This window comes from Amia ocellicauda, chromosome 15, assembly GCF_036373705.1.
Source record: "Amia ocellicauda isolate fAmiCal2 chromosome 15, fAmiCal2.hap1, whole genome shotgun sequence".
Taxonomy (NCBI): Eukaryota; Metazoa; Chordata; class Actinopteri; order Amiiformes; family Amiidae; genus Amia; species Amia ocellicauda.
This window is the reverse complement of record NC_089864.1, coordinates 17,250,155-17,277,032: the sequence shown is the minus strand read 5'-3', so window position 1 is coordinate 17,277,032 and position 26,878 is coordinate 17,250,155. Positions and strand designations below refer to the sequence as shown.

The window sequence follows — 26,878 nt, the reverse complement described above, 5'->3', positions numbered from 1 at the left end:
ATTAAAGTTATTGGCTGAATTGAAGAGAGAAACAGAAAAAGTAGAGGCAGAGATGCCTAGCTTCACCACATTCAATTCAGATCTCGTAGGTGACCAAGGAGTGGGCAGACACGGCCACCTTTCAGCTGTGTGGGAGAGAGCAGCGCTGTAAGAACAGAGGAGGAGGCCGAAATGCTTCTCACACAAATGCACACGTGACGCTGACTGGCAAGACTGCAGTCCCTGGTGAGAAACCATTTCAGTTACCTGTACGTTCAAAAATGACACACTCAGTTCATACTAAAATAAGAAGAACACATGTGGTGAGGTAAAACTCATTAGAACTCGATCTAATGAGCTTCAATAATGTTAGAACAGTTGCTATAGAAAAGCACAGTGGATCACAACATTTTCATCAAACTGCACCAGTTCAGCCCAATAGAGCGAGGCTTCTGTTCTCCAACATAACATTTTAAGTTACTGGTTACATGGGCTGATACTTACTCAGATGTAGGTTGATGTACCTAAACTGAATTCACATCCCAAATAAACAAGCATGAAACCTAAGACTCCAAAGTTGAATTTATCAACCATTACTACTTGAGATTGACAACGATGCAACAGACCTGCCATTGTCAATACTGGCAGCTCACTACTGTAATCCCCCACAGATTAAACAACACCCCCATGATTGGCAATCAGCTGAAATACTGTTGTGTCTTAAGCAGCTTCTGTTAAATCACTAAAATTGATTCTGCTGAGTAGTCTCATCTTCCACCGTATACAATACATGACTGTGAATGAAACCCCATCAATCAACACTCTTCAACAGGCGTTTATAACTTTTGCTGCAGGAAAAGGCAGCTAAAATCCTCAAACACAAGCATGCATGCAATTGGATTCAGTGTTGATGAAATGTATACAAAGATCACATGCTGTAAACATATAATATTCCAATGAAGGATACAATTAAATAAAACAAGAGAATTAATATCATGGGGATTTGAGGGGAAATCTATACAGTGGATTATAAGGCAGTGTCAAACGGTATTAGATTACCTTACCCTGCCTGAGATGATATAAGTATTGTCATACTAATCACATCCTTAATTACTTGTCACACAGAAATAATTAATGGTAATACAATGAAATTCCTGTCTCCACTGAACCATGTCTTTTAATTAGTTATTTTCTTTTGGTGGGAGTCATTTAAATAGTTGACACGAAATAAAACATGAAGCATGCCTTTTCCAAGTACTTAAAACTATTTTTCAAAAGCACAGTAAACAAACATGTTTAACCTGAACTTTGAATTCTGTTTGCTGGCAGTTCAAAAATCAATCTATATATAAAGAGAGGGCAGACATTTCCTCCCTGTGCTGCACCACAAACTCATCTGTAGTGAACAACACCATATGGTGCTAATCAGCTACAACTCCAGCGTGGGGATCGTTATGTACTGTACTGTACAAAGTCCTGACTGTCACAAGTCTGTTTGATTAGTATCATATTTTCAGTGAAAGTTCATGCTTCCTACAATTGTATGGTTTCTCAGGTATTTGCCTTCAAATTGAATATAAACAAATATTATGTTATTTCTGTCCTTCATTACATAATGCATATCACATCAATGATTGATGTTTCACAGACATTTAAAATAACACAATTTATTTGATTGACACTTTAAAGGTCAGTTCATATTCCTATATGTCAGAATGCTACACAGACTGCAGGTCCCTTGGGTAGATTACATTTAACTGGACTAAAACCAATATTAATAAAATAAAAGCAAAACCCCTAAGTAAAACAAATTAATCTAGTCAAACATGGTCAATTTTGCTTAATTACATATGAACAGAAAAATATAAATACAAAATATAGTTTGACTTCCAAATACAGAAAGATAAATGACATATAAATATTTGCCTGACTGTTTGTGTCATTTGTTGTTATTTCAAACAGGTTAGTGTCTGTCTATATAAACAAAGCTGTGTGAAGCCCAGACACAGGCAATACGTGGTAACACAATTCACCCCACTCATAGATCACCTTCAAGATGTCCTTGACAATCTCTATCATCATTGTGTTTGTGTATGGAAGCCTGCCATTCCCATGATAATTTATTTAGAGGGGACAGTGTCGTGGGATGGTAATGCAATGGCTCATTTTGATCATGTGTTTTGAATTATCTTGTTTATAGTCTCCTGCCAGGCAGAATTTCAGTTTAGTATACTGTAATGACAAAACAGCTGGAGGGAAATAAACTCTAAGATTGGTTAACATTATATATACTGTAGATGTGTGTGTATATATAGATCTATATATTTTTTTCCTTCTTTGTATTCCCTCTCTTAATCTGGATGCTGCACTTGCCCAGGCCTTATTCCTCAGTTTAACCTTTTCTTCTTTGTCAAATAAACTTGTTTTAGTCCTTCACAAATACCAAATCTCATGTCTATATGAGAAAATCAAAGAAAGAAACTCTTTCATCTATTTAATGTATATACCTTTCTCCAGCCAGCCTTCTGCCACTTTGGATATGTCATCTATAATAACTATGAAAAATTGCTAATCGCCTCAAGTCACAACTCTCTAGTCGGGCTTGGATGCCTTCTTATGTCTCCTGAGGGAGTTGAGCTCTGTAAACAAACAAATGTAATTTAAACCAGGATCAATCAGTGCAAATACTCTTCAAAACAGTCACATCACCTTGTACAGCAAAATAAAAAAAATACATAAATGAGCAGCATATGTCTCATAAAACAAATACACCAGTACCTTTCTTAAAGCTGCAATTAGTAATGTCATATTTATTTAAGTACTGCACCCCTTCATACTTCATTAGGATAACGTTACTCACTCACTCAAACTCACTGGATCTCAAACCACTTGTTGGAATTGGTCTGCACCGATAAAAGGACAGCCTAACAAAACGGCACAGATCTAAATTAAAATGGTTTTAAATTTCACATTAAGCAATCATCAGCTTTATTTGTAAGAGTGTAAAACGATAGGTTGTGAATGCATCCAAAATTACCTGAGAAACATAACTACTGAAAGGTGGAGGTGACATCGCTCGTTACCATAGAGAACCCATGAACGCATTGTCTAATTAAGCTGCCTATAGGTCGCTGTATGTTGTTACTCAGGCAGACCCCCCCACTGCCTGGTTTAACTAGCACAATGCAACATGAAACTGTCTCTGTTTGCTGGAGGCCAAAAGGCTCACACACACCTCACAGTCTTTGGGTATTATTCTAATATAACCAAATGGAGAATACTACCCAAAGGGGTTTTACCCAAGGCAAAGTGTATGAATTAATCTTCCCATCTTCTATGTGCTCGTCTTATAGGTCTTGTATAATTACTTGGTATCAATTCAATAACTTCCCTCATCCATCTTTGATCTGTTTTTGCAATGTGTTCGGCACATTGCCATTTTAACTCTTTCAATTATGCCACATATTTTGGTTTATTCTTGGATCCAGTCATTTCTTTTTCTATCTCTTCTTGTTATTCCATATATACAGTACTGTGCAAAGGTTTAAGGCCGGTGTGAAAAAATGCTGCAAAGCAAGAATGCTTTCAAAAACAGACATGTTAATAGATTATATTTATCAATTAACTAAATGCAAAGTGAGGGAACAGAAGAAAAATCTACATCAAATCCATATTTGGTGTGACCACCCTTTGCCTTCAAAACAGCATCAGTTTTCTAGGTACACTTGCACACAGTTTTTGAAGGAACTCGGCAGGTAGGTTGGCCAAACATTTTGGAGAATTAAACCCAGTTCTTCTGTGGATTGAGGCAGCCTCAGTTGCTTCTCTCTCTTCATGTAATCCCAGACAGACTCAATGATGCTGAGATCAGGGCTCTGTGGGGGCCATATCATCACTTCCAGGACTCCTTGTTCTTCTTTACACTGAAGATAGTTCTTAATGACTGTCACTGTATGTTTGGGGTCGTTGTCATGCTGCAGAATAAATTTGGGGCCAATCAGATGCCTCCCTGATGGTATTGCATGATGGATAAGTATCTGCCTGTACTTCTCAGCATTGAGGAGACCATTAATTCTGACCAAATCCCCAACTCCATTTGCAGAAATGCAGCCCCAAACTTGCAAGGAACCTCCACCATGCTTCACTGTTGCCTGCAGACACTCATTCGTGTACGGCTCCCCAGCCCTTCAGTGAACAAACTGCCTTCTGCTACAGTCACATATTTCAAGTTTTGACTCATCAGTCCAGAGCACCTGCTGCCATTTTTGTGAACCCCAGTTTGTGTGTTTTCGTGCATAGTTGAGTCGCTTGGCCTCGTTTCCATGTCGGAGGTATGGCTTTTTGGCCGCAAGTCTTCCATGTAGGCCACTTCTGACCAGACTTCTCCAGACAGTAGATGGGTGTACCAGGGTCCCACTGTTTTCTGCCAATTCTGAGCTGATGGCACTGCTGTACATCTTCCGATTGTGAAGGGAAGTAAGCATGATGTGTCTTTCATCTGCTGCAGTAAGTTTCCTTGGCCGACCACTCCGTCTACGGTCCTCAACGTTGCCCGTTTCTTTGTGCTTCTTCAAAAGAGCTTGGACAGCACATCTGGAAACCCCTGTCTGCCTTGAAATGTCTGCCTGGGAGAGACCGTGCTGATGCAGTATAACTACCTTGTGTCTTGTTGCTGTGCTCAGTCTTGCCATGGTGTATGACTTTTGACAGTAAACTGTCTTCAGCAGCCTCTCCTTGTTAGCTGAGTTTGGCTGTTCCTCACCCAGTTTTATTCCTCCTACACAGCTGTTTCTGTTTCAGTTAATGATTGTGATTCAACCTACATATTGAATTGATGATCATTAGCACCTGTTTGGTATAATTGTTTAATCATACACCTGACTATATGCCTACAAAATCCCTGACTTCGTGCAAAGTGTACCTAGAAGAATTGATGCTGTTTTGAAGGCAAAGGGTGGTCACACCAAATATGAATTTGATTTAGATTTTTCTTCTGTTCTCTCACTTTGCATTTTGTTAACTGATAAATATAATCTATTAACATGTCTATTTTTGAAAGCATTCTTACTTTACAGCATTTGTTCACACCTGCCTAAAACTTTTGCACAGTACTGTATATATATATAAACAGTATTATTGGTATAAGAATACTAATATTCTATTTTAGTATAAAAAGACAAGGGCAGAACTGCAGTGTTGACAAGCTCAGCAGTGTGCTGCAGGCATGTGAAAATCAGCACCGGCATCAGGATGGTCTTTGGGACTCCAACGGCCGAGACGCATTACCAAGAGGTGGCAAAGAGGACAGCAAGTAATAAGCTGCCCAATTGTCCTAGAACTCAGAGAAAAGTGGGGAAGCAAGATCCCAAAGCTGTAGCTGCAGTAGCAAACTAGAGCTGGACTTAAAGTCAGGAAAGGAGACTCTTCAGCGATTTCATAGCTTAAACAGATATATGTATAAACAGAAATGGAATATGTTTATTAGTAAACAAAACCGCAGCTAACAAGATACACAAAAGAGCCTTGTGTCGTTGAGGAACTAAATTAATAATAATTAGTACAGCAATTTGCTAGCAATCATACAATGCAATGGAATCAATGTACTGAATTGATATTGATAATAATATTAAGATGGATAAAATACTATTTGAGTTCCCCAGTGAATGGCATAAAGAGGCTGAGGTGCTGTACTAGTTAAAGTAGGCAGTTGGGGGGTCTGCCTTATATAGCCAGCTTTGTTAGACAATATGTTCATGAGTTTCCCATGGTAACAAGCAATGTCCCCTCTCCTCTTGGGTAGTTTTCTTAAATCAAAAGATAACCCAGATAAGGACCTGTGCAGTCATGCCAGCTTCATCAAACACTACCGGTGAACAGTGGGATTTGATCCCCCCTATAGCTGTCAACCTAATGTTTCAGCTGACGGGTGGCTACAATCTATCTGATAGGAAATATGATCTCTCTGCTTCTCTTGATAGTCTTCAGATTGCTTAGCTTAGTTTTATTTTTGTATCTTTCCTTCCCAGAAAAGCAAAAATCAATATTTCATTAACTATAGTTTTTAACCCATAGAAGGGCCAAGACCTGCAAGAATGCACAGATGTCTTGGTTTAAGCACAAGAAACTCCTCCACTGGTGAGCGATGTAAAGCAGTGTCCTTCACAGTAGTAGTCTAGTGAAGTCTGCTCAAGTCATTCCTTTAATCAATGTATTCAATATTAATACTGTCAGAAATTATGAAGACAACATGTTTGAGGTGGTTTACTCCACTTGAAGAGATTTTGCACGCTAATTTAAGAACAGTACAAGAACAGAACTCATCCTTTACAAGTCTCAGTAATCAAATCTACGAGCCCTATATAGAAGCCATTCCTTGTGCTTTCTCGAGAAGATGTTTCCCAGATCTATTTTATATCAATTAAATTAAGTTTGATAAGAATCAAATTAGGAAGCAAATAAGGGAGCCATCTGGTCCATCCTGCTGAAACCTGTCCACATAACTTCAAAATAATTGTTCAACAAATGCAGATTAGTGCCAGGGACAGCAAGCACTTATTTTCCAAAAGTACAATGATGGAAGATGTAAAAATGTAAGATGCGTTAATAGGAGTATATATAAATATAAAAGCCATGCTCTGCGTGAGAAATCATAAGCATGTGTACAGTTTAATTTTCACTTTTATTAGAACATATGGGAAAGTATTTAAGGTACTGTAAGCTTTATAGACTTTAATTTGCTGTATTGTGATTCCCCTAGTATTTCTATTTGAGGAAAGCGACCAGCGTTGGAGGCTTTTCTCAACATTTTGAAGCCCTAGAAAGATTAAGCGTAGCCAGGGGAGATATGCAGTCATAAACTACTCCCATGGTTCTAATAAGACTTTACACAGATTAAAAGAGTTTCAAATCCTGTATTTAGGATGCAAACAATTCCATGAGACGATTCACTGCCAACAACAAACATCACACGTTGGCATTATCTGATATCAAACATCTGGCATCGAACATTTCAAAAGTTAGATTAAGGTTGCTTTTAAAACTTTTTTGTCAGTCTTCTTTCGTGTGTAAAGAACCTTCTTTTGAACATTTTTTTTTTCTTTTTTGGGAGTAATTTAAATTGTCAGTGAAAATAAGTTTGCTATATACACAGGACCAGATGCCAATCTTTTAAGCTGAAAATCGACCCTTGTATTTTCCTTTGAAAGTCTTCATAAGGCCTTGCACTTTATTGTCATTGATTATTTTAGATTGTCTGTCTCCACATCAAACACAATATATCACCATCACATCTGCAGGTATTGATCACCAGCACAAGCTATTACTTTACAATATAATTATTACAGTTTTTTCAATCACAAAGTGCCTCATTTGTTTGAGATATCTCAAAAAGCGAATGGGCATGTGTTGAAAAATCATCCACTATTCTGTTCTCATGCCCTCAATGATTTCAGAGGTGTTCTGAGTTACCCTTCAGATAATGAAGAATCAAATCAACTGAACCAACCATGATCATTTTGTACACATTCTCAATAAAGTTGGAGGATATCATACATAATTATTGTTCTTAATGATATATATTACATATTATTTCACTATTGTTCCAAGATGTACACGTCTTGTCATTTCAACAAAGTGTTGTATGGCAGAGATCCGAGACATCTTGTGGTGAGAGAAAAGTAGGACAAAATGTGCTTTATAAAAGTAGTTGAAGAAAAATAGATAAATATATGAGAAATTCTAAAGCACAAGCACTCCGTCTAACACAAAGATAAACCGACACAATTAAGCTGTAAAAAAAGTATCTATTTTGCAAAGAAAAATTAATTGCTCTGCAAAGTAGCTCAAACCCATGAATATATGTTCACTTCAAACTGTTTTCTAAATGTCTTGGAAAGATTCTCTGAAAGCATTAGCATTTTAATAAACCCATTTATGGCTGGTTTCACAGACCTTAATTAGCACTAGTCTAGGACTACTCTACCCAAAATAACACAGGGTCATCCATGACTAGTGCTATTTCGGGTCTGTGATACCAGCTCTTAATGTTTAATCTATCTTTTTTACAGTCTATTTTAACTATAGCACTATGTTTTATGTATCAGGCATTAAATAAACAAACTCTATGAGACCACAGAAATCCACTTTTGTTCGGCAACTAAAATATCTGACAGGAACTGGGAAAAAAGGCAAGGTAAGCTCGGGCAATGCAAAGGATCTTTACTTGACCAGATTGTGTCTGTCATGTAACAAATAAGTTATTTGTTCAACACCTTATAAATATTTTTAAAGAACCATGTTTTTTTTTGTTTTTTTAAAGCTTGTGGCATATGGATGAAAAAACACAAATTATCTAACTGTTACAAATTCTGCTGTGAGTACAAGGAGATGTGGCAGACCTAGAGAGACCTCAAAGTGAAAATTCACGGACAAGATAAAAGAAAAAAACAACAACTGAGGCTCTGCAATGTAGCAAAGATGAAGACAGCTGTGCAGAATAGATGGAGCTGGGCCTGGTTGACACCATGTGTACTAACTGTGGGTGTGGGAGGAATGTCAGATGTCAGAAATGAGACACTCCTGTATTTATCTGGTGTCTTTGCATTGTCACAGATTAACTTCAGCCAGGAAAGGGATGCAAGAAACTCCTGTATTTGAGGGCAGCACGGCATCAACTGCATGCCTTTCTCGTATAATTTATTTAGTTAGTTTACTATTGAAAGTGTTACATCCATTATCAGGAATTACCATTACATTAAAGTAGTCCGGTGAATAATTATATATACTATAATGAATGTAAATGCCTTATCATATGCTACACATGCAAAACAGATGCTGTTCTAAAGGTTCTGTTTTCCTGCAGGAAGTAAAGCAGAAAAGCTGGCATTTGTGAAAGCAGGCTCCAAAGACCAGGGTTATTTACCAATTGAATATGAGAATACTAAGGTTCTTCTGCAGCAATGGGACACACACATTCAAACCCTTCCAAACCTGTGACATTTATAAAGAAACTATTTAGTCATATGTTTGTCTTTGGGGAAAGGGAACATTGACTAACCTTTTATTCAATGGTGCGAGAATTCAGGCCACAATTTTCACACCGGATACCAAAGAGGTTTTACTCTCTGTCCTGAAATAAAAAGGGATGTCAGAGTATTTATAATATGGAGGACATTCACAGACACTACAGGAAGCAAAACTAAATAACAACAACTATGATAAAAAGCCGTAGAGAAACGTCTGTAACCTTTAAAATGTAATAAGGAAGCATGTTGAATACCAAAGTATATTGAACATGTATTGCTGGATACCTGCATGTCATTAGGCTTGAAAATGTTAGATGGATTTCTGTTATATATATCTATTATATTTTATCCCATGTGCTTAAAAAAAAAAAGGAATTCTTAATAATGTGAGATCCAATCCATTGTTTTCAGATTAACATTATGAAGATATGCATCTCTCTTCCCACTGGAGAATATCTATTCCATCTTAATTATTTCAGTTTCTGACCCCACTATTCTGTAGACTGACCTACCCCTAAATCCTGTTTGGTTACATTTACATACTAGACACTTTCTTTGACTACATGATGCTTGTCTGCCTTGTTTCGTTTATATATTCTGTGAATATATTGCAATGTCACTTGCTCTACATGTACTTAGGAGTAGATTTTTGTTTAAGATAAACTTGTTTTTAGTCTCTGAACACATATTGTTGAGAACAGTGTAGTCCAGCTAGTGCTAATTAATGACCAATTTGTATCTCAGTATATAAGCTAATCATTTACTCACTTGAGATTCTTATTGACAAGTAGATAATAAAATATTGTGAAAAGCAAATAAGTAAACCATCCTCAACAACTAGGCCAAGGCAAGGGTACATATTTACAGGTTAAACTGAATTAATTTAGTAACTGTGAAGTCAAAGTTAGCTGAAACCACACAAACGCAAAAATTTAAAGAATATTGATTTCAGGGTAATCAAGTTAATACGAAGTTTTGAATCAACATTCTACAGTTCTAATACATATTTTTAAGTAAATCAGATAATACTGTCATGCAATACGTGTGTTTACTTAATGTAGATACATTTTTTTTTTTTTTTTTAACAAATCAAGCATCAACTCAAGTTTTGTCAGCTGATGTAAATTGGTCACCTTCAGGGAACTTCCCAGAAACTGCCTTGATAAAAAGATGAGAATCCACTCCAGCTATATATGTAATGTGTCATTACATTGTAGTTGGTTACTGAAAATGACAGGAGCCCCATCTGTCCAATTAAACATATTCTTCCTGGGTATAGGAATGATGTCCAAATTCTTCTGTTTCACTCATGATGTTCAATTCAGCAAAGGGCTGAGAGGGCTTCCATCATACGATTTATACTTTAGTAGGAACCACTGCTGTTTAATTGGTTAAAAACCCAACAAAGCCAACAGACATAAAAAGGAGTAAATTTACTATCACTCCCGAGTTCATCAATTAAAACGGCTGGATTCCAACACTCTGACATAAAACAGCAGACAGCGAAATTAAATCCACACTGTTATATGGTGCTCATCCAGAACCCACTTTTTATTTTAATCTTCCCAAATCCATTATTTATGGTCTGTTTTCTCCATTTATTACCCATCCTCATTACTGGGCTCTTGAAACATCAATGCCTGATGCAGTGCACCAGCTTGGAGGGGCCGGGTTACAGCAGCTGTGAATTTTAGCCACAGCTGCTCTCTGTCAATGTGCTTTCGGCCAGGCAGCCTGCTCTGTGCTTCCCTGTCAGTGTGCGCAGGGGATAAATGCCCTCTCAACCCTGACCTCCCCTTACTCAAAAGGACTAAAAAAAGGATAAGAGAAGACAGAAATGGAAAGGTAAATGGAATTGTGCTTATTGGTACTACTCAAAATTATGTGAATCCAGTTTGTTGCACTTGCCAACCATTTTATCTTCCCTTTGAGTCATGCTGCTTCCTTCAACTGAAATATCATCTTTTATTGTACTTAAAGGTCATCAACAGGGTCACCAACCACCCAGAAAAAAGAAACAAAGGCACTCTGTGCTCATTTTTTGAACTTTCTTTTCTTTTTCTTTTTTTGTGGATGACTCCGATGAGAAGAAATAATAAAAAGAACACCTGGCTTGTCCATTTCTATTTTAAAAACAAGAATTAAAAAAAGAAGGAAGAATACATGATTCATCAATGTCCTTAAACTTATACACAGTTATTGATAAAACAAGAGTGTACCAGTGCCATCTATTAATACAAAAAACAAAAAACAAAAAAAAAACAGGCGATTCCTATCCATTATCTGTTAGTATGCGGAAGGTGTTTACTAGGTCTTTGATGCCCAGATTAAAAGCTATTAGTCAACACTGGCAGGAGCGCAAGGACAGGGACGTGGATGAACAATTTATACATTAGTATATCAAAAGCCCATTAGGTCTTTGTACCATAATGAATAATGGCATGCTGGAAAGCACAGATGGATGGCCAAAGCCTGAAACCAATAGAAGGGTGCTAAGCAATCATTGAAAATAAGGGCTTTTTCCCATCATCTCCTATTGCCAGACATCAATATCAGCCAAATAATATATATTTTCTAATTATAAAAACAAAATCTCCAAAATGTAGGCTATGTGGCTCATTGTGCACGTTGAAGCTTCAGATGATATTTTATAAAAGACTGAATCATCTGCAAAGCTGAATATACTGTTATAACTTATAACATGTTTTATAGACATTTGCTAGAAATTATCCTGCAATTACAAATTTAAAACTACATTTTGCCCAGTAACTTTTCACATTGTTCTATAATAACTGCATGTTTTACCATTTTTTTCAAATACATAATGAATGTAAAATGAACTGGAAATATAACTTTACTTTTAAGAAGGCCCAGCTACACAGATATCACCCAAGCAATCTATACTGTATGAGAGGAGAGGTGAGCGAGAACGGCTTGACCTTTATGACTTGCCTTGACATTCAAGGGCACATTTATTTACTTAACATTCATTAAACCAGACATACAAGTTTCAGTTATTTCTATAGGAGCTGAGTGCTACCATCTACACACAACATCAAAATGTTTCCTTCGTGATTCCAGGGATTTTAAAACAATGTCTTAAGTGTAAACAAGGTGATTGAACAAGCTCTGAAAGCTTTTGCATGACGTGACAAGGATTAACAAAATGTTAGGCCACATAACTTAAAAAATCTAATTGAAATCCAGAGAAAGCTAAACGAAAGCTGAAAATTGTACAACCAACCTGTGATTCATGCCTGAATTAATGTGTCAAAGTAACATAGACTTAAAAAGCTTAATTTAAATAGTTCAGAATGAAAAACCTGCTGACCTATTGAAGGTATTTAAGGTTAAAAAGGGTTTAACCTAAGTTACTGCTCAAACTGTTTTTATTACAGGTGTCAGAGAGCAAAATGTGGGAGTTGGTCAGATTCAAGAGACAAGGAACTTGTTCACGGAAAGGGTTTTGAATTAGATCAATAGATCTGTGAAGGTGTTCTCATGGTAGAGAAAGAAACTGCTGAAAAAGTTGTTACTTGGGGATTTGGAGAAAGGTCATAGTCACCTTTTTTTCTAAAGGTCAGATAAAGTCACAGCTGGGGAGAAGGAATCTGAGTGATGACACCATGTTCCAATTTCAGCCTTGAAGTCTAAAATAGTATGGGACCTCAATTCGTAAACAATTTAAAGTGCCTGCTTAGTCATCTTTGAGGGCCAAACAGAGATCAAAGGGTGTATTTAAGGTGGTTCCCTTGTTCTACCTGCCCTGTGCTACATGTATACCATGTGGTCTAGTGACTATCTTACAGACTTGGATATCTTACAAAGGTGGCAATCCATTGGAAAGATCTCAGTGATGCTGTGGTGTAAAGATATTCTCAGATCCATTAAGAAAAGGCTGAATGCTGCCAAGAGGATTAACATACATTTTTCTCCTGTGAAAAATAGAATAACTTTATATTTGGTCTAATTGCTCCAAAGACTCTAAACTCAATAGCTGTGCCCCATATCATTATCATATTATCAAGTCCTTTGTATTGCAACAATGTTGAATGCTGATGCTTATTTAATTATTATGTATAAAGGTACAAAACTCAGAAATAAGGCATGAGCTCAGATATTGTCTCTCACTTCTGAGGGGATCTCTTAAGTAATGCTTTCAAGACAAATGTAATGCTCTAGATCCATAGAGCAGACAGCCCTAAAAAGCTAAAGACACTAAATCCAACACATCATGGTGATAGAAAAAATGTCTGTGACAATCCATTCAAATTAATATCTGGAAATGACTCTCTCCAAGAGAATGCAAAAGCATATTTTTTGCCCTCTTCAGTGAATATGTATGTGACTGATAGGATAGGACTTACAGATGTAATGCACAGACAAAATATTTGTATTGTCTGAGGAATAAGCACAAAACTAGGTCATCATGGGCAAAACAGCACAGAAAGAGCTACACAGGATGCTTTGGGAAGATTCATTAAGATGCTAGTAAGTATCCAGTATACACTTTAGCGTTGCAGCAATGTTGTTAAATGTTGCAGAAATATTGTGTGTTACTAAGGGACACAGCATGTAAGAGCAGAATAAGGAAATAATCACAAAGGGTTATACAAAAGGCCACTACATTTCTCATACAGTACAAATCAAGTGTCTTTTCTTTGCCTTCGAAGGTTTTTAGAACTCAAGTGCTGTCTTTGTGGGGATGGGAACGGCAGGACGTTCCTCCTGATTTCACAGCCTCAACTGTGAAATCTGGATTAGGGTTGTGGGCTATCAGCAGGAGCTGCAAACTGTTTTTGTGTGAGGAAAACAAAATTTCAAAACCTTCATTTTCTCTAATTCACACTTTAAACAGTTTCGGCCCAACAACATAAAGTTCTGAGTCATACATCACACCACCAGGGGACTGATTGTAATGTTACCTTCCTCTGCTGGGCTCTCCAATCTCTGGACAATGTGAAGTATAAAATGTTAGCAAACACATATGGTCTTAAAAGGGAAACTTATGGATAAAATGAGTGCAGCAGAACGCAATTCAAAGTGGCACTATCAAACACCTTGTTGTAGCTATGTCCTGAAGTGTGTTTGTAGGAATTCAAGCAGATTCTGACAAGTTCTTGCCCCAGGGTTGTGGAGAGTGCAGTAAGCCCCTATTACAATGGAGTTGCTTTGATGCAGCAATGTGACATGACATCACAGGCACAATGTAGTATCTTTAACAGGAGAAACATGTATTATGTTGCATAGCTCCACACTGAAAGGTAGGGCAGAGCACACAACTAAGATAAATTAAGTGGATATTACATAATTTCATGCTGAATGTTAATATTAAAAACAAACACTGAACTGGAGGAATAACATTTCATTGACATATACTGTGTGAAAGCATATAATAACAAAACACTTCCAAAGGATAACAAAGCTCAATGCCTTGCTGTCATGAATGGCACAGAACAAGCAGGTTTAAAGGTAAATGTTACCACATTATCAAGATTTCCAATTACTTTCATGCAGAAGTGTTTCTTACAGACCAACACAATTTAAAACTCACCAGTGTGAAGAAAGAAATTATAAAAGCAGTTTGTTGTGTATCGTTTTGTAATGGTTTCTTGATCACCAGATATATACATTTTTCTCTTCAAAAGGAGGAGATGAAGGGTGTAAAAGTAGTGACTAAACTAGAAGCCCTAGCTTTAGCAGAATCTGGAATTACTTCACATTCACAGTTTTAAGGGATTACAAATGTTGAACATCAAATGTACAACATTTAAAAAGATCCCTATTTTTTTTTTTTACCTTTTCTCATTACAATAGCATAATATAAGCTATGGCTATTATCAGTAAATATTTTAAATCTAAAAACAATAATAACTGGTCTACTACTTTCAATGGCATTATTTGGATACTGCAATTAATTTAAATTAAAGCAATGATCATCCTGTAGTGACCAGCATATTGTGTTGGTTTAATGAATACAAATTGATCAAAAGGCACTGAACTTTGTGTTTAATGTGTTCCTCAAGCTAGCATTCTCACATCATCACCCAGATAGTACCTAGTTTGAAGATTTTTGACCATAAAACTGAATTGGAATAATTCAGACCAGTAACTACTCACTCTGCCCTAAATACTGTTTGTCCTCACTACACAAGCAGAACACTCATCTTGCCCAGAGATCTGTCTCCGGATCTCCGCAAGAGGTTCTCCCTGAGGAAGAGCCATCACTTCAGTGGTGACTTAGCTTCCTTATTTGCGCAATCATGTTTCAGAATTACATTTGAAATACTGTAGAGACCTGCAATACCACACAGTGAGGACACACTCCTCGAGTCCCTGCCTGCACTCTTATCCAGCTCTTAACTTGGGTCTATTAGAAAATTCTGACAAGTATCTGAACATTCAATATTTTTTAATATGAACGTATATAAAATGAAATATTATAATTTAAATGAATAAGTGTTGCTGATATATAAAAGCATATTCATTAATGTATTTTTGCATAATCTAGTTCTATTCAACATTTTAATGTTTGTTATACATATATGAGTGACAATCTAGCACAGATGGATATATATGTGTATATTGAGAGAGATCTTGACCACTCTGTGATGATCTATTTGAGAGCAAATTCAACATCAGCTAATAATATAGTGGACTGATATCTAGTCAATATTTAACACAGTTGTGCCCAATCATAAATATTTCCATCTCTCCCAAACAGGGGTTTAAGACTGATTAAATTAACTTTGAAATATCTAACTAATACTAACATATGAAGTTATGGTTGGAGTCACATTACTGGAAGTAACTTTTGTCACTTTTTCATGCAATTTATCTAACTGGCTATTTGATCTGTCATTTTAATACTTTAACATAGTCAGTGTACCTTTGTTTTATAATACATACTTGTGTGTATCTTTTGAACTTGGTTTTCTCTTTAATTTTTAATTTGTTTTTATGTAATAGCACTGCAATCCATTATTACTTGTGCATGTAATAATTTTAACCTCCGACATGCAACATTCAGAAACTAGCAACATGTGCAATTGAAACACAGAATGATATGCATTTATGCTTCTTAAAAGCAAAGATATTATGATGGGAATAGGTTGCACCAGTGTCAACATGTAGGAGTTATTTTGTGTAATTTTGAAAGCTGTTCTGTTACTTATAAACAAAAGAAAAAACAACTTGACCATTAAGACTAAGGCATACAAATCTCAATTATTTTTGTGTATTGATTTCTGCTGAAAGAAGGAGTTCTGACAATGCAATGAGAAACTGCAAATAATGTAATACTGTAGGCAACAATTTGTCAAGAGTCAGATCTCATTGAGCATATATAAATGGAGCTCCTACAGGTCAAAAGTTTGGCCCTCAAGTCTAAACCATATCCGAATCTTAGAATATTACAATTAAGATTCTGAACATTTTCAAAATGAAGCCATCAACTATTCCATAGCAATTAATCCTGAGGCAGTATTAATACATTTGATAATGCTGCAGCCAGCAGGACTATGGTTAATTCAAGGAAATAGGTTGAGATCGCGATCTGCCAAAGCAATGAGAACCAAGAGAGCGTGAACAGATGTCACATACAGCTGCCCTCCATCACTCCAATAAACTAGATATGAGTCTCGAGCAAGCATTGTTTCAGGAAACTATTTTCACAAATATATCCTGGAAATAATTTGATCAAATAAAGCCAGGGAGGGCGAGATGTAAATTAACTGTAGTCTACTACGTGGACAGTAAAGATAATATATAGAGGTATACACCAATCAGCCATTACATTATGACCATTAGGTAACATTAGGTGAAGTGAATAACACTGATAATCTGTTATCATGGCACCTGTCAGTGGGTGGGATATATTAGGCAGCAAGTGAACAATTTTTCCTCAAAGTTGATGTGTTAGAAGCAGGAAAAATGGGCAGCGTAAGGATCTGAGCGACTTTGACAAGGGCCACATTGTGATGGCTGGACGACTGGGTCAGAGCATCTCCAAAACTGCAGCTCTTGTGGGGTGTTCCCGGTCTGCAGTGGTCAGTACCTATCAAAAGTGGTCAAAGGATGGAAAAGCGGTGAACCGGCCACAGGGTCATGAGCGGCCAAGGCTCACTGATGCACGTGGGGAGCGAAGGCTGGCCCGTGTGGTCCGATCCAATAGACGAGCTACTGTAGCTCAAATTGCTGAAAAAGCTAATGCTGGTTCTGATAGAAAGGTGTCAGAACACACAGTGCATCGCAGTTTGTTGCGTATGGGGCTGCGTAGCCGCAGATCAGTCAGGGTGCCCATGCTGACCCCTGTCCACTGCCGAAAGCACCTACAATGGGCACGTGAGCATCAGAACTGTAATGGAAGAAGGTGGCCTGGTCTGATGAATCACGAGTTCAAGGTATTGACTTGGCCTCCAAATTCCCAAGATCTCAATCCAATAGAGCATCTGTGGGATGTGCTGGACAAACAAGTCCGATCCATGGAGGCCCCACTCCGCAACTTACAGGACTTAAAGGATCTGCTGCTAACGTCTTGGTGCCAGATACCACAGCACACCTTCAGAGGTCTAATGGAGTCCATGCCTCGATGGGTCAGGGCTGTTTTGGGACCTACACAATATTAGGCTGGTGGTCATAATGTTATGTCTGATCGGTGTATATAGGTCAATAATGACTTATGATAAGTCAAAGCCTTAAAACTTTGCTTATTAATTAGTAGTTAATATATTGGGCTGCTTATTTCCTCTGTGGGTAAAATTCCCATCAATTTCATTATCTTTTATTGTAGTAGTTTACCTACAGGGAAGAACAGGAGCACCGTTATTTGAAACTGCATAATTGGCCATCATGGAGTCATGGAATCATGATCATGAGTTAAGGATGCTAATGTGTCTACAGTCTGTGTCTGTAACAACTCAACGGCAGGCTAAAAATACAGTCAAAGACAAAGAATGAGACCTTGGGGAACATCAGGCCTGTGCTAAAGCATCTACTCAAAACTCAGTGTAGGTATGTGTCCACACCCTTCATTTGGAACAGTGTTATGTGATGATTCGTTTAGTTAAATACATACTTTTGAATAAACCCTCACCAGGATAAGCGGTTTCGTAGATGGATGGATGGATGGATGGATGGATGGATGGATGGATGGATGGATCTTTACAGATTTTGATTTGCTTGTTTTGCTGCTATCTCGAGTTGCAATTGCAGTTGAAGCTGTTCAGAGAAAGCAGCAATGAGGAGGAGTCAGTAAAACTATGATTTGACTGGAAAGTGCGTAAGGAATCGGCTGCTCTGATTACACCTTTCACCAAGAAGTCTTCTGGCTCCTTCACTTGGAACTCTCTCTTTACATGTATTTATTTCTGTGTCATTTGTGCAGCGAAGACTTTCTTTTGGAGTTAGTGACTACCATATTGATTTGAGTTATCTTCTAACCTCGCTTAGTAATTGTCAGACCGTGCGGCTGCTGTCAACCGTCTGATGCACAGCCTTCATAATAATCTTTAATTTTTATGTTAGGTTTGAACACAGAAGTGCCTAAGCTGGAGAGAATTATAAAAACATCAGAGAGGTTCCATTCAGATAAAAATGCGTCTGTGCAGTAAACTGTTTGAAAAATAAGACTGACAAGTGAAGGAAGCCAATCATTATTTGCCATTTTCTTTCATTTGCCAGTTCTCTTTTTCTCTTCTCCAACAATGCATGGCATCATATAACTAAGTTGCTGAATTTTATACAGACATATGTGCATCCAGTTAAAAAGCAATTTAACCACTGGGCACAGCTTGCTAGGATTATGTATCCCATAGTGGCACATTTTCAATCCTCTCCTTTCTCTCATTGATGACTGCTCACAGTTAGAATAATTATAGACTGAACATTTGCATTGAATTGTAGTCGTCTGCCAGGAATATTTTCTGAGCCGTTGTCATGCTCTTGCCTTTGTTCAATTTAACGGGTATAGTAAACTTCAGAGCCATACTGGAGAAAATAAACTACTCACATTTTTACTCATGTTTATAATCACAATTCCTTTGTTAATCTAAAAGAAAATTGTGATCAGTGTTTTGCTATAACAAATGACCAGTTTAAATTTAAAATTTAAATTATATAGTCATTATACAATCAAGGCTATGCTTGACAAGAAAATTGCAATTGTTGCATGATTCTGTTTTAAGGTAACAAGATGTCACTCTTTGGTTGCACTGGCTAAATTGATGGCCACAAAACAGTCAGGTCAGGTATACAGTACAATCACATATAAAAACACATGGTTTAGTGAAGATATTAAAATACTAAATGTTTGAATATGTAAATTAATACAACAATTTATGACTATACTCTAACATAAAATATACAATATGAAGGATTCCAGCTAACCAATATGTCGTCACACTTGGCTGTGGTGAATTGTGACTTCAATGTAATGCAAAAGTGTGCTCATAGATGTACTTAGTATTGTATTATTACACCTGCTGCTCCTCTGCCCCCACCTGCTTGGCTCCTCTTCTTCAAATGGTTAATTTATTCTAAACTCAGAGCTTTCAGCCATTTCCTTTTTTTATGACTGAACTATAACATTCACAGTATATCAAAAGGTATCCATTAATCTGCAAAGCAATGTCCTCTACAGAAAACGAGTAGGCAGGATTACTTTGATTAACGACAACAACAAATTTATATTTAATTCCTGACCAAAGTTTAGAGAAAAGAGTTAAAGTTATCCCCATATTGAGAAACACTACCGACCCTTACACAAATAAGGTATCTGAATACATATACCAGCTTTGATATTGATGCCAGCTTCTGTAAAGAAAACACATCATATAGATTTTTTTTTTAATTTATGAATCACTCCTGCTTTTTCCAAGAGCTTAACAATGAGCGATTGACTGAGGCCCTTGACTGGCAAGGTCACGTTGTGTCCTCCTTTCATGGAAGTGTGGCTATCAGTCTTCCGTTTCTCTTCTCCTCTTGTCATTGTTTATTGTGCCAATGGTGCTCTCTCGCATGAGGGGGACATCACCCTATAATAAGCATGTGCAGGAGCTGTTTATTCTTCTCCTTGTGCTCACAGTGTAGAAAATTGCTACTGGGTTGTGTCTCCAGCAGTTATTTCCCCATTTATCCTTGTGTGGCAGTGGCAAAGGCTCTAAAGAACAAAATCAATACTTATATAGAGGTCCAATTCAACCTATTCTTCAAAAGGCCTGTTTAGTGTGCAGCTCACAGGCACTGAAACAACATGTGGTGAGGCAACAATTTTGGGATTATGAAAGTCATGTTCTTCCTAAATCAGATCTGTCTCAGAAGCTGCCTATTAGTTCACAAAGGAACTCAATACATCAGCAGATCGTGACAGGTATCTCCACTGGTGTGAGGTTGCTCGGCTCGGGCTGCCTGGTAGAAGGAGCCGGCAACTGGGAGAGGAGGAGCTTTACGCTTCATTGGCGCCAGGCCAGAGAAGAACAGTCTCATTTAAGCCTTCAGCTCTGTGGAGAATAACAAATCCACATCTCTTTTTTTCTATGCTAGTTCTTGAGCCTAATGCTTCAAGGAATGGGTTATCTGAGGTAAAGTAATTGTTTTTCAGTGCACACTACTGGAGAGGTACCACTCAGCACTCCCAGGATGCTGCGGGACAGAAATTGTGAGGGCATGATATGGATACCAATTTTATACAGTACATTTTAAGATAGTGATAGTGTGTCCTTTTACCTATTCATCTATTGATGGGGGTACCAAGTAGTGATGGAACATGTTGTCTCTGAACTAATATAATAAAAAATAAAAATAATAATAATTGGGATTGAATCTTATCCATTTTAGCTTGAAGCACACTCCTATGTGGAGAGAAGGTACTACTTTTTTGCATCATATATGAATCTCTCGTATTACTTTACTTGTTCTAGTAAGTACCTTGCAATACAGACATTTACTGATAAACAAACATGCAAAAAAAACTGTATGTCCTAGTCAAAGTCTTGTAATAAGAATTGAAAGAAGAATCTGCCAAAAAGTGTAGGCAAAAAATTTACCAAACCAGTGTGCAAAGTTGGCAGAGAATTACCCCCAAAAGACTTGCATCTGAAATTGCTGCCAAAAGGTGCTTCCACCAAATATTGTTGAGAGTTGAGAGGTCTGAATTCTTATGCAATCAGCATATTGTTTTGTCTTTAGTTTTTGCTGATATTTACTGTAATTTATCTTACCCTTAAAAGTCTTCAGTTTTAGCATTCTAGTTTTTAATACAATACTAATTACAAAAAAATGACACACCATAGGAATGATATGAAGGCTTTTGTAAGGCAATGTATATATAGTACCCTCCAACATTATTCACATGTTTGATAAAGATAAACAAAAAAGATTGTATAAAATAAACAATAGAAGTAATGAGCTATATAATAGGATTCACAATATTTTCTTATTTAGTGTAATTAGTCTAACCCTTTCAAGCTTTGCATTTGTAGTCTCTTTGAACTGAATTAATTCATATTAATAATAAACAACTTATATAGAGGGGTTTGCAGTGATGATAACATACACCTCAGAAGAAAAACATCTGTTAATTTCAAGACAGATAAAGGAAGACTAAAGGGAAACCATGAATGAACAATGTATAAAGCACTGAAGACACTTCATCAAAGAGCAATAATATAAACACCATGGAAACAATTTGAGCTTCATTAGAAGTGTGTAGGAAACCAAATGCTTAGAGCTGAAATGAAAATTTGAGAAAGCCTGGATTTGACTTGTCTGTTTGCGAAAAGCCATTTTAAAAAAGAAGCTGAGATAACATCTGACCCCAACATCTACAAAATGATCTGTAATCTCTATGGTAGCATTCGAGAAAAAGGGCATTTTTTGTATTTATTTCTACTACACAAAGAAAAAAAAGCGTTGAATTGAACATTAGGTTTTCGGAGAGACAGATCTCCCTTCTTGCCGCTCAAGCACAGCACAGTCAGTGACAATATTGGTCATCCTGTTCCCCATCCACTCATACTGCCCATTATATCACACAATTCAGGAGATAAAATCGGAGGTTTGACATGACAAAAAGTCCAGCAGGTGGTGAGCTAGTGTTTGAAAGTAACATTATTATTGTTATATAGATAGACAGAGACATATAGATAGATGGATGGATAGCTAGATAGATACTTTCTTAAATATAAAAACAAAGTAAAACTTCATAATGTGACCGCTGTATTTCTCTAGCTTCTTTCTCAGCAGCAACATGTTGGCTAACTAAGACCTTGACAAGCTGACAAGACTAAGCCAAGCTGAAACACAGCCTGCCAAACAGCTACACCCGCTCCTGTTCCCATGGTAGCTCTCAGCCCATTCCTAATGTAAAGTAAGTAAGCTACTGTGATGTTATAACCAGCTTACACGTGTTGCTCAATAACCTAATACATGAGGAGCTGTCAGTGTCGAGAGCACCTTTGATTTTTATTGACAGGGTAGCAATCTTTCTTCTGGAAAGACCCGTAACTGAACAGCAGCCGACCAGTCCACAGTAATACGGGGGAGCTAAATGCTCGGGAGAGGAAGAGGTCAAGTTTCATTGCGAAGCACTGAGCTGTTAACCACACTTAACTTGTTTTCAGATCGATTAAGCGCAGAGCACAACATGTCGAGCAATAAAAAAAAAAACTGTCCTTCCTCAAATCTCCCTACTTAAGGGGCTTTTTGACTCATTGGGCCCATTCTTTAACTACCTATCTGACTAACAGCAGGCTCCCAGATCAGAAAATACAAAAATCTAAAACAGGAATAAGCTGTGCAGGAATACACTGAGTGGTTTATTTATTTATTCATTCACTCATTTATTATATTTAGTTTATATGACAGGCCGTACCTGTCACAGTGTTTATTCCAAATCAGTAAACAGATTGCTATCTCACCCTGCCCCCTACCTCTGTAATTATATGTCCTGTTCATGATGTGACTAATACATGGGTATTGAGACTATGTAAAGGAATAAGAAACCTTTAATTTGCACCTAAGTTCACTTTCAAAGGAAGATGTATTCTTTACCAGGATAACAAGGTGGAAGAAGTACATTCTACAGTGAAATGAACAGTATGAGTGAGAGTTGGGATAGTTTGTGAATTATTTTCATTTTGTTTAGAGTATTTCTATTTCATCTTGTGTTAACTCCCACTGTTTGAAATAATCAAATGTCAAATGTATTTTCTAGGCTAATTCAAACCAGAAAACATACACATGTGTATAGTGTTTGTGTTCTAAATTAATGCATATCAAACAGTTATGTTTGGTAAACAAATACAACACAAAAAACATGCGATGAGGTTAAAAGTGTAGCAGTATATGTTTACATGAACCGCTTTCAAATATCATGAAAGTTTCTTTTGTACTTTATAGAGCATTTTATATATTTGCTGTTTCAAAGCACAATTGCTACTCTGAGAGCTTTAAAAATGACTGCTGTATAAAAGTGTTATTTTTGTTAGTTGCCACCACTCCTTTGAAAACATGATCCTTGATCCCTTGTGTTTTCTGCTTCTTAGATAATCAGAGGGACTTCAAAGGTGTCTTTTCCATCTTCGAACCTGACTACACTGCCTCAAAACTGCATTGTAAAGTGTCTATACCAGAATCAAGCAAAACAGAGAATGAGCCACCAATATCTGGCTAGTTACTGTCCAACAAGAAAATATTCAGATTTGCAGTCCATTATTTGAGACTGCAACTGTCCCAATTTAGGGCTAATTATTGCAATTTGTCTCTTATCCTACAATAGTATTCACGGTTTCGAAGGCTGATTGAAGCTATCAAGATGAAGAGCTGTTATTCATACACTAATGGTCTGCATATTTAAATTGAATAAGAGCACTTGATTGACACCACCTTTCTAGAATACTTCTATTTTCTGGCAGGGATTCCTGAAACACATGAAACAGGAATGAGGCAAAATGCTGCACAGCCGGTGTAATCTCTTCTTTCCCTTGCCTCAGTTTTTGGAGACTATTCTATTCATCCAAGTATGCTTTAAAGCTACAGTAGGAATGAAAACAAAATGAATAAAACATTTTTTCCTTTCACTTCCTTTTATAGTTCTTGTTATACAAGCTAGAGATGCCTTCCTCAGGGATGCGGGGGGGAAAAAGTCTGCATTTGACTTCAGTCTGTTGCCTTCGGAAAGACTTACTTAACCCTTAAGAACCCAGTGTTACATATTGTCACAAACATTTAACGGGCCTGATTATTTAATGTTATCCTAATTTACCTGGCCTCTGTGTGTGCCATGGATGTCATACTTGATTCCGAAGGGCTGCGATCAGTTTTTAGACCTTCTAGCTTCTAGATTCTCTTCATTAACATGTTTCTAGCCATACACATTCCCTTTTATAACCTCACTGATTTAACATGAACTAACCTTTCTATCTATAGGATGGATGTTAACCTACAGGTTCAATCATGATGAAAGACAAAAGCTTTGATTAGTGAAGTTCACGTGTCATTCCTTTTGAAAGGCAACACCACTGAAGAAGGATCGGGAGATATATCAAACAGAGAGCACTGTTTCCCTACCAATTGAAAAGTGATTCCATTCATGACATACTTAAAAAATGTATTGAGCGCATGAAAGCAGCATAAAAATGAGAACGCTGATTTCTGCCAGTTGGCACCTCAGAATACTGATATTTGGACCTGACTTGTGTAGCACACTGGAGGCTATTCCAAATACATATATGGCAAGCCCTACGGTTTAAAGCATGCAGTTTTTAATAATGTTATATCACAATAATACAACATTTGAAGGTCATGTAAAAGCTAGATTTAAGTCATACATGGATGTACATGGATGGATTTATTCAATATATATGTGTGTGTTTGTATTTGGGCAAGGAGGGTGGTCAAATTTGCTCTGGCCTTTATGCTTCCTTGAATATTATGCGGACTAACATACAGTGTACAGTGAATTTAGGTGCTGAAAACATGAATTTAAGCGTTCGGTAGCACTGGGATGGAGGTGAATGACAGTATCAGATCATTGGTATTATCATAGATATTTAAAGACTCAATACACCATTCATGTGTGTTTGAAAGAACCTCACGTATTATGACCCACGACTGCAAAATGTGTTACTTTTCTTTAATCAGATTTTACAAGAAATGTGTACATAGATTCAGTTCAGAACCACTCTTCCATTTTCTTGAGGAAATATTCTCATCAATCTGTTGTGGTATGTCTTTTTATTATAATTTAATTCACTTTGGAAAAAGTTGGAAAAACTTCACTTTAAAGTGTATATTGTGGTTCTATGCACCATTAAGTTGGTGGGTTGTGAGATTTATCCATGCTCTGTTCTGCAGGAAATCGATGGTGATAATAACAAACTAGGGAAAAGCACTCTGAGAAAATAGGCCATTAAGCATGAATGTCGCCATATGGAGTAGAAGATTTATTTAATCTTGCAAAGACTCACTTCTAACTCCTTCCCCTATGGTTACTTAAAAAGAATGTATGTTTGGATAATGCAATTTATATATTATTGTTTAACAGTCTTGCAGAGAAACAAAGGGGGGTGTAGCAAGTTGAAGTACATGGGGTCCATCTAACATTTTATGAACTACCAGCAAGAACAATGGGCTAATGTACTGGAAAAAATAAAAAGGCAGCCATTAAATCAACTGACTGTGATGATTACAATGGGGGGCATCAATCCCTTGTTCTATACCCACTGTGCCACTTGAAATTCACAATGACATGCACTGAAGGCTTTTATAATTGTGTTGAATAATATTTTTAACCAACTTAATCTTGCAGTGAAATATTTAAACAGACAAAAAGGTGAATTAAGTCACTATAATCTACTCACTATAGTCACTCATAACTAACACTCTACACTTCAAACTGGCATGGACAATCCCTTTATAGGGGCAGTCCAGTTGTGGAATAAAAAAAAAAAAAAAACGTTTGCTTTCATCATTGTTGCCTAGTTATTGTTTTTTAAGTTTTTGTTTTCTCTATAAATAGATTTCTGATGCCTCCATCACTTTAACAGTGCCTAATGGAGTACTAAATGCAATGGATCCCACCTGTCTTTATCCCACAGCAGAAATAAAATTAGTTTTGTGGTGAGAACTAGGTGAATATGGCCTCTAAGGAATACAAGGAAGAGACTAGAGAATTTGCCTTAAGGCTGAATTGCTGTTGTTATTAAATCATTTCAGATTTAACATAGAAAAAGCCAGGGTGACTCATACTTCTAATCCAATTACTATGTCCTAAGAGCTCGATGTATATTCTTGAAAAATAACAGACAGACTATAAATAGAAATCCTATTCTGAATAAACTTGACACTATATGTTATTCGTCTATAAAATCAGTAAACATTTTAATTGCAATTTAGGCAAGATATGATCTGTGTTCCTTGCACCTTATCTTTTCATCCCCTGCCTTTGGATCTCTGGCATGGGACACACTCATCTGTATCTCCCTAAACACAATCCCACCAGTAGCCTAAAGCACACTCTTGTACCTCTAGTGTATAGGGAAAGCTGACACTAACGTCTATGTTTCCCTTAAGCTCTTCCCTTGCATAGGTTCACTGCACACAATGGAGTATGCTATCTCTAGGATAATCAGACTTATTTATAGAAAAGCAAAAAAATAAATCATGCATATAGTGAACCCAAGCATGCAAGCCAAATTCTATTTATTAGTTGTGGCAGTGACACACTAACTCAGTGTTCACAATGCATTGGAAAGACTATACATTTCTGCAAAAGCAAAACTAAAAGCAAGTCCCTTTTCTCCTGATACTTTTCAGCACCATGGACAGTGATTTTGATGGGTACATTCTCAAAGCCAAACTTCCAGATGCCTATTAAA

General features: G+C 37.0%; 1 protein-coding gene across 4 annotated transcripts in view; it reads right to left on the bottom strand.

Moving 5' to 3' along the window:
- Window positions 1–26,878, bottom strand: part of syt1a (synaptotagmin Ia) — a 235,989-nt gene that overhangs the window by 114,422 nt on the left and 94,689 nt on the right. For 3 of the 4 annotated variants that reach the window (XM_066723614.1, XM_066723615.1, XM_066723619.1), the window contains exon 3: window positions 9,035–9,106. The exons of the other annotated variant lie outside the window; for it this stretch is intronic. The gene's annotated coding sequence lies outside the window, so the exon portion shown is untranslated. The remainder of the gene's footprint in view (window positions 1–9,034; window positions 9,107–26,878) is intronic. 4 annotated transcript variants of the gene reach the window in all.